Source organism: Aplidium turbinatum, chromosome 5 (genome assembly GCF_918807975.1).
Source record: "Aplidium turbinatum chromosome 5, kaAplTurb1.1, whole genome shotgun sequence".
In the NCBI taxonomy this organism is placed as follows: Eukaryota; Metazoa; Chordata; class Ascidiacea; order Aplousobranchia; family Polyclinidae; genus Aplidium; species Aplidium turbinatum.
Genome location: NC_137476.1, coordinates 24,629,042 through 24,639,035, shown reverse-complemented (window position 1 = coordinate 24,639,035; position 9,994 = coordinate 24,629,042).

Sequence of the window (9,994 nt, the reverse complement as noted above, 5' to 3'; positions counted from 1 at the left end):
ACCTTTTCACAGTCTGAAAACCCTGATTGCAATGCTTATTTTATCTTGTTTAAGTTTGGCTTATTTTTGGCCTTTTTTCTACCTATTTGGCCTCAATTTGGCCTTTTTTCTTGTTGAGTTTGGCCTTTTTTTCAAATTTCAGTCTGGCAACCCTGCTGTAGGGACTGCAAATAGAACAGACTAGTGATGCAAGCCGCGCCGCGCCGCGCCGCGCCGCGTACGCGGCCGCTTTTGACTTTTTCGCCGCGTGCCGCGCCGCGCCGCGTGGAAGGTTGAAATGACAAAGCCGCGCCGCGCCGCTTGCCGCGTAAACTTTCAAGAAATTAATTTTTCGTAAACGTAAACTTTCAAGAAATTAAACTTTCGTAAACGTAAACTTTCAACTTTTCAAGAATCAGCTATGAAACTTCAAATTTAAATTGGAAACACGGATCAGTTATTTTTCCCTTCGGAAACCCTAAGATGGAAAGCTATGCAAATGCAAATTGCAAATGGCTTGCAGTTGACAGGGTTTTAGGGCTTGCTTGTCAGGGAAGCTGTACGAATGTTTTTGGTTAGTAGCCTAGCTGATAAGCTCAGTTACCAGGCTATAGGCCTAGCGCAACTACCGCATTATTTACTATATCAGTTAGCCCAGTGAGTTCAGGCTATAAGTTTTACTCTTGTGTGTGTAGTTCATATAGCCACTGGCATTATAATTGCATTATTGCTTACAAAAAGTGTTCAAAAGTCCTGATACTGGATCCAGGAACATTCTATTTGTCTTAGTTTGTATTATGTCTTAGAACTTAGATGCATTGCTGATAAGAGAATATGATCTGGTTAGCCTGGCCAATTAGTGCACAACTGTATTGGTACTAGGTTACCAGTTATATGCCATGGATGCTTTTTCCTACAATTGACTTTCTAAACAATAACTCGTTAAAATATTTTTTTTTAATTTTGTAATTTGCGGTGTGCGGTGCGGTGCAGTGTCAAAGTTCCAGATAAATTGCGGTGTGCGGTGCGGTGCGCGGATAGATGAGTCAGTTGCGGTGCGGTGTGCGGATAAAAATTTTGGGTTCGCTGCATCTCTAGAACAGACCCTGGTCAGGGATTCCAACTTTGGTTCTCGTAAATCTTTCGGGGAAGCGTGTGGAAGCTATCGGTGATTAGGTGAAGGGATCGTAGGTTACTTTACTTGATCTGTGTTTTGAGAAGTTACTGAGACAGACTAGTTTTGATGTGAAGTAAAGCCAATTACTGTAATTTGGTGCTCTTTCACAATTCGTCCTTTTGGGATGATGACGTGTTGATACGTCACACAGGTTGGAATGGACTATTATAAAGGAAGAAATACGGGGTGGAAATGCACTGAAAAACACCTGAAGGAAATTGTCTCCCATTTATTCATTTGTTGTTCAGTTTCAACAAATTTGCTATCGTTGGAAAGCACAAGCATAGATCTAACCAACTAAGTTAATACCAAGTCCCAAAATAGCACTAGCTCCATCTGGTGACCACCTAAACTTGACCAAATTCAAGCCATTATCAAAAGTTTACTTTAAATGATAAAAACATTAAACGACAGCCAATTAAAAGAGCGTGTTACTGTGTTACTAACCCTAACTCAGTGCATTTATAAGTCAGTCCGGTACAGGTTTGTAATTATTTATATTAGGTTAGCTTACTGGTTGATGCAGCCCCCCCATGTTTTGAGACCACGAGCCGCCACTGCTGTATCGTAATTTACATTGACCGTCAAAAATAGAAATACAAAATATTTTTAAAATTGCATTCGTTCAACACTCGTAAGCGTCTATCTAACGCAGTGGATAATCTGTCATAACTTGAAATACATCTTCAGTCACAACTTGAAGAATAATAATTGTACACAACTTTCTTCTTACGTCAATTCACAATAACAAAATAGAACACGCTGCACTGTTAAAATCTCTAGTAAAATTTTTCTTCAATTAGTTTTCAGATGTTTCCGCTTTTCTCGTGGTACATTTTACCTAAAATTTGAGTAATTATTACTCAGTGTCAAACTGTTGCAACATTTACTCACATTTGGGTAAAAGTTGGAGTGAGAAAAGTGGGAATAATTGAACACCAAATAGAAGGTAAATTTTAGAAGCATTTTTAATAGTGCACTGCATCTACTGGCTAGCCGCTATGGGAAAGAACTTCTTTCCAAGAATAACAAGCTGACTGACAACTAGGTAACAACTAACAATGTCAATAATAATTTAATAAATAGAACGATAACGTTACTTTAATATATAGCATCATTCGCCTTGCACAAGCCGAGATAAATTTTCCTACCAACACATTCAAATCTAGCTTTTCACATATGTCTGATTCAGATGACATTATTGATTGTTTGAGCGATCTTGAATCATGGTGGTTCTAAGTCGCGATTAAACAATTTCCAGTTTTGAAAACGATCTTTCAGCTGAGCATGAAGTGACGGGCAACAAAAGTGCCAGTTTCATTAGAATCACAACATTGCTGTAGCAATTGCCCTCGCCACGAATTATGCGGTATTGGTCTATCAATGTTGCATCTGGGTCTAAAAAACTAGCGTTTTGCAGCAGTAGCAGTTGCAATTTGGGATCGTACAGATTAAGGTCTTCAAGATACCACTCGGCTGCCTTCATAACGTTGGCTGTAGCATCTTTCGTCCGGAATCGTATTGGAGCTAAATAATATCCTAGTCCGCGTAGCACAAATGAAATTGCCTGATTAAATCGTGATATTATCGTTTGCTGCATGATATCAAGAACCTGAAATATAAAAAGGCATGATGAATACAAAGAAATGAGAGCAAATTCAGAGAATAATTTCGGAGCAACCTACAAAATATAAAATTTACTTGAGCGGAACGTGTGCTACATTACATACCGACTGCTATCAAACTATCACAAACCTGAACGTAAAACTGCACGCGGAAGCGATCTTTCCCAGTAAGGTTAGCGACAGTGTGACGATTTTCGTCAAGTCGTTTTGAAACTGTTTCTCTTTCGTGGGCTACCAGAGCTGTCAGCATTGATCCGAAAAACGCTAATGGTATACTCCTGGCACACTGTTACGGCTTCATTGAAAAATTAGTCAAACTTCTCGTCATTGCGAAGAGTTTTGACTGTTGCAAGCAGGTCTTCCACTCGATCAAAGCCTGATACTCCATCTAAGGTTTTGCTTTGGATTTTATCTGACACTGGTTTGGTTAAAGAAAGAAGGTATTTGAACACCTGAAATGCATAAATAGGCAATGTTAAAGGTAAGGTCCATTGAATTAAACAAAAATTTAAAGCTACTTTTCTAAAAAAAATTTCCTTTTCGAAAGTATAGTAAATAGATAACGTACGAATACTCATAAAAATATAAGCAATAATTTTTCTTACTTTTAAGGACAGCATAAATTCAAAGATGCAGTGACGACGTCATCTTGCCTGGCTGCAAATAGCACTTTTTTCCATTCATTAAGATTTCCTCTAGAGTGGAAAGGATAGCAGGAAATGTGCTGTCTGTAACACGTCATATAGAATTGATACGACATGCCCACTTTGTGTCGGACAGCTTTTTCAGTGTATTTACCTGTCAATTGCAATGCACTTTTTGCATTGTTTGGAACAGTTCGTGGCGCATAGAGCAAGTTTCCAAAAACACATAGGCCTAAAGATTTCGAATTTGTCCAAATTCTGGCGGAGATACTCTGCACCAGTACCAAATTCATGCAATGTGCATAACAATGCACAAATAACGCCGACGAAGATAATTCTTGAATCCGCGCTTGAAGGCCATTGTGTTTTCCATTCACATTTGCCGCGCCATCGTAACACTGCCCACTAATTTTGGACACATCCAAGCAATGATTCTCAAGGGGAGTGTCTTCTTTGTAACAATAAACAGAGTAGCAGCACATGTGTCGTCGAGTTTAATCATGGCGAGCAATCGTTCTTCAACCGTACCATTGTGAACATAACGCACAATAAGGGAAAGCTGTTCGTCATGTGCACAGTCCATAGTTTCATCAGCCATTGTGCAGAAAATTTCAGCATCTTTGATTTGACGGACTACTTCTTCAGTTATTGCATTTGACACCAACTCTATCATTTCATTTTGTGTCTGGTGGCTCAAGTAGGAGCAATTGCCTGCACAAAAAAAAAAACTTTAGGTGAATCAGGCACAAACACCCTTGATATCGGGCCAAGTACAAATAGAGAGAGCTAAATCATTCTACGTATCTGCATGTTTCCTTTTTGAAGGAGAGCTTTACTAAATTCTATTTATACCTTTAACATGAGAAAAGCTGTTATTATTTATTATCAACAATCATTCAGTGAAAAATTTGCAATAAGCTGTTTAGCCGTTATTTCAATATTCGTATCTCATTTTATGCTGTCAGTGGTACATTAAAAATCCACATTTGATTGTGATCTATTTTAAATACTGAAAAGGTTTGTGCAAAATTACCTGGTGCACTTGCGAGATGTTCAGAAAGATACATGTCGCCTTCAGCAACGAATTCTAGAATGCCTCATGATTTTGTCTAGTCTGTTAGTTGATAGAGAAATTATCAAATACTGCACTGAAACGCTTTGAAAACGTTTTTCCAAGCTTAGAAAATACAAATGTCAAAACACAGTATATATATCAAACGCAGAGGCGGTCACATGTGTAGCATATGACATTGCAAGCATTGAGGCTAATAAAAGTTAATAGAATAAATATACTGTGACGGCCACCGGGCATAGTTCAACTGCAATAAATGCTCCGCCGGGGGTTAAATGATTTTTTATTCTTAATTTTTTTTTTCTTCCTAACCACGAAAATTTCATCAGGAGAATGCACATTGCACAATATCAAATGATAAGTTAAAAACACAAAAATAGGGAACAATTTTTATACATTTTATTAAGATGCCAAAAATGCAGTATATGACGGAACAATACAGTTAAAGTCAACATGTTTCTATTTTTATTAGATGTAAAAACAAGCTTCAGTGATAGTAATAATAACCAATTAATACACAAACCCTAGCCAGCTAAATCTGATGCTTTTTCATCGATTCAATGTTGTAGGGCGTTGAATTGATGTAAAAAGTGTACAATCTTGCTCGCGGGACGCACGTATTACAATTTAAAGGCAATAAGCAACGCAATATCCTTAGAAATAAAAGAATGAGACAAGAATTTTACTACAAGTGAAACGTATTTTAAAGCCGAATAAACGTAGAAACATGTTGACTATAGTTACATTGTTTCGTCATACTGCATTTTATGCAAATTAACGCCTAATATATTTGTTCGCTCATTTGGTGTGACTTTATTGGCATTTTATATTGTGCATGAAATCTTCGTGGATAGGAAGAAGAAATATTTAGAACAAAAATTTATTTAACAGCGGTGGAGCATTGTTGCAGTTAGAATAAACTTTAACTAATATTAACAGGACTATTACATACCAAGCTGTTGAAAACTTGACATGGAAAGCAAATTGCGACATCTTTAGCTTATGAATACTCCAGCCAGAGATAGTCATCAAACCATTGTGAGCAAAATTTTCTAACCTTAACTTTCGGATAGTTGGCCTTGACAGTTTCAATTCATCCTTTACTGATAACATAATTACTTGCTTCACGACATTTTGGCAAAGGGAAGGCAGGATCAAATTTGTAATCATTTAAGTCCATTATAGATTTTTAATTGTTGAATATTAAGATTTACTGAATCACTGTTCTAAATAAATAACATTGATAACTTCGTAGAATATAAAGCTAAAATTTAATTCTGAACGAACTTTACATTTAAAACAGGTTGATGTTTTTTCTACTGTCAACAAAGCCAAACTTCCGTTTGGCTCACCTTTCTACTCTAATCCTCATTGCATTTCCTCTTTATAAAAACAATGTGTCATTCTCTTCTCACTCATTTTAAATACCAAAGAACTTTTGCAGATTTTGTAACTTACAGTAATTAAACTTGTGCAACAAAAAGCACTGTGGAAGCAAGTGACCCTAGTAGTAGAGGAGGGTCCGATCGTTGTCTGCTGGCAGTACGAAAAAGCAGTACCTGGCAGTACGAAAAAAGCAGAGTCTTGGCAGAGCAGGGCAGAGCAGAGTCTTGGCAGAGCAGAGTTCTGGCAGAGTCTTGGCAGAGCAGGGCAGAGCAGAGTCTTGGCAGAGCAGAGTTCTGGCAGAGTCTTGGCAGAGCAGTCTGGCAGAGCCTTGGCAGAGCAGTCTGGCAGAGTCTTAGCCTCTGGCCTGGCAGTATTTCTTGTTTGTTTATTTTATGAGAAAAGCAGTGCTCTGGCACTGCCCTGGTAGTTGTCTTGTTTGTTTATTTTATGAGGAAAACAGCCCCCTTACAATGCTACGACTGGCAGTACAGAGCAAGAAGTAGTGTGACAAAGCAGTGAAAACTGGGTATTATTTCTTGTTTATTTATTTTATGTGAAGTTGATATTATTTCTTATTTGTTTATTTTATGCGAAATTGTTATTATTTATTTCTTGTTTGTTTTATTTTGTGAGAAAAACAACTCCTTACAATGCTACGACTGGCAGTACAGAGCAAGAACTAGTGTGGCAAAGCAGTGAAAACTGGGTATTATTTCTTGTTTGTTTATTTTGTGTGAAGTTGATATTATTTCTTGTTTGTTTTATATTATGCGAAATTGTTATTATTTATTTCTTGTTTGTTTATTTTATGATGAAAAAAGTCCCCTTACAATGGTAGATCTGCCAGTACAGAGCAAGAAGCAGTGTGAAAAAACAGTGAAAGCTGGGTATGATTTCTTGTTTGTTTATTTTATGTGAAATTTATATTATTTCTTATTGGTTTATATGATGAGACAAGCTGAGTCCTAACAGAGCAAGAGTCCTGACAATGTCCTTAGCGTCTGGTAGCAGTGTAGAAAAGTAGTAAAAGCTGAGTATTATTTCTTGTTTGTGTATTTTATGTGAAATTGAAATGATTTATATCTTGTTTGTTTTATTTAAGCAGGGTAACTAAACAGAGCAGTGTATCCAAGCAGAGCAGTGTAGCCAAACAGAGCAGTGTAGCCCAACAAAACAGTGTTTAAAAAGCTGAGCAACGACATTATATTACTTCCACCACGTCATCGTTCATCGGTGTCACAACCATTGCGTAATCTTAATTCGTCTGGATAAATGAAAAAAGAAGTCGATACTTCCTCTACTCATAATTTTGTAGGAAATTTGTTGTTAATTACTTCCTTGCCTAGGTATGTTCACAGTTGCCTCAAATTATATTACAATATTGATTTTAATTCATACTCTTTAACCTTAGAAGATTAGTTGATTAAAGTTTATTGTAATCCAAGGTTTTAAAGTGTTCCTTAGTCACTTATCATTTAGTTTTGGGATTCATTATTATCTATAACCTTTCACAGTTGCCTCAAACTATATTGCAATATTGATTTTAATTCATACTCTTTAACCTTAGAAGATTAGTTGATTAAAGTTTATTGTAATCCAAGGTTTTAAAGGGTTCCTTTGTCACTTATCATTTAGTTTTGGGATTCATTACTATCTATAACCTTTCGCAGTTGCCTCAAACTATATTATAATATTGATTTTAATTCATACTCTTTAACCTTAGAAGATTAGTTGATTAAAGTTTATTGTAATCCAAGGTTTTAAAGTGTTCCTTAGTCACTTATCATTTAGTTTTGGGATTCATTATTATCTATAACCTTTCACAGTTGCCTCAAACTATATTGCAATATCGATTTTAATTCATACTCTTTAACCTTAGAAGATTAGTTGATTAAAGTTTATTGTAATCCAAGGTTTTAAAGTGTTCCTTAGTCACTTATCATTTAGTTTTGGGATTCATTATTATCTATAACCTTTCACAGTTGCCTCAAACTATATTGCAATATCGATTTTAATTCATACTCTTTAACCTTAGAAGATTAGTTGATTAAAGTTTATTGTAATCCAAGGTTTTAAAGGGTTCCTTTGTCACTTATCATTTAGTTTTGGGATTCATTATTATCTATAACCTTTCGCAGTTGCCTCAAATTATATTACAATACTGATTTTAATTCATACTCTTTAACCTTAGAAGATTAGTTGATTAGAGTTTATCGTAATCCAAGGTTTTAAAGTGTTCCTTAGTCACTTATCATTTAGTTTTGGGATTCATTATTATCTATAACCTTTCGCAGTTGCCTCAAATTATATTACAATATTGATTTTAATTCATACTCTTTAACCTTAGAAGATTAGTTGATTAAAGTTTATCGTAATCCAAGGTTTTAAAGGGTTCCTTAGTCACTTATCATTTAGTTTTGGGATTCATTATTATCTGTAACCTTTCGCAGTTGCCACAAACTATATTGCAACTCTGATTTTAATTCATACTCTTTAATTTTTATCCCTCTATATCCAACAGTTTAACCCAAAGACTTAACAAATCCTATATTCTTTCATCTTGTTTTAGTTTATATACTTGTATTGGTAAACCTCCATTAGGTCTTCGTTTAGTGAAGGTTAGCGCAACAACGGCTTTCGTTAAAAGCTTGATAGGCTACCAATTGTTTGTAACTACAGTAAACCCTGAAATTGTTACAACCCAAGGTTTGCAAAAGTGATAACTTTGTCGCAATGACGTAAGTTTAAGTTTGTAGTTTTATTTGTATTGTTGGAAATAACTTTTTTGTCTTACTGTATGATACTAACAACAACTAAGCACTGACATGATAATATAACAACACGTCTTGGTAAACGATCACTCTCTTTTACAATAGCGCGTATAGCCTCCAAGACATTTTGTTTTTGTAAGAACACGCAATCACACCAACAAAACATACCATAAGTCTACAAAAATTCATGTATTCTGAGTTGATTTTTTTTTTTTTTTCTTATGAAGTTGTTCGGTTCAGATTTTGTAAGGTACTTGCCTATCAAGTTTCCTCAGGTGTGATTCTACATGAGGTGATCACAAGAGATGTCTTTGAAATTATCAGGTGAGACACTATCGATCTATGACATACTCAAGTGATTGTTACCAATAGGGTTTTTAGATAAACTTCTGAGTGTTGTAGTCATTTCAAGTTTTATTTTAAACTATTTGTAATGATAAAGAGACAAGATTTTCTAAATATGAGAAACAAACGCAAGTGTAGACATTAGACAATCCCTTTTGCATAAAGAACCACACAAATGAACACCTAACACAAGTCACATATAATGCTTTTATAATGATGATCAAAACAATCAATTTTTAGCACAAGGTTTACAACGCATGATTTGACAAGTGGACGACTTTATAACAACTGCAAGTTTACTTTTGGTGACAGAGCACAGAGTACGTGTCCTTAATTAAATTTTCTTTACAAAGTTATAAGAAATTTTATAAGTGTTAGTCTGTAATTTTATTGAGTAGACCTTTATAAGTTTTAGTTTGCGATTTTGTAAAACAAAAGATGAAATGTGCGGGCATATGTTGAGAGGATCGTTAGACCAGATGCATCAATTGGTTGTTGAAGGTAGGGTAGAAACAGAAAGATCCAGGGAAAAAGAGACGAACATGGAGAGGTGTTGTACAGTGTACACCTTGTCAAGCATGGAGAAGCTAAAAGAATAACATAGGTACTAACAACTGAAAGTTTCTTTTTTGTAACAAAACACATATTGTCCTTTGCTTCAGTTTATCTTTTAGTTCAATTTTGTAGAATAAAATATGAAATTTAAAAGACATATCTTGAGACCATTGTCAGATCAGGTACATCAATTGTTTGTTGAAGGTAAGGTGAACAAAAAAGATGCAAGGGAAAACGGAGACGAACTTGGAGAGGTGTTGTACAGATGTGAGCTGACTTGTCAAACATCGAGAAGCAAAAAGAATAACAAAGGTACTAACAACTGCAAGTTTTTTTTTTGTTTTTTTTTTTCAGTTCAATTTTGTGAAACAAAAGATGAAATTTGGCAGACATGTTGAGACGATTGTCAGACATCACTTGGGTGTTGAAGGTAAGGTCGT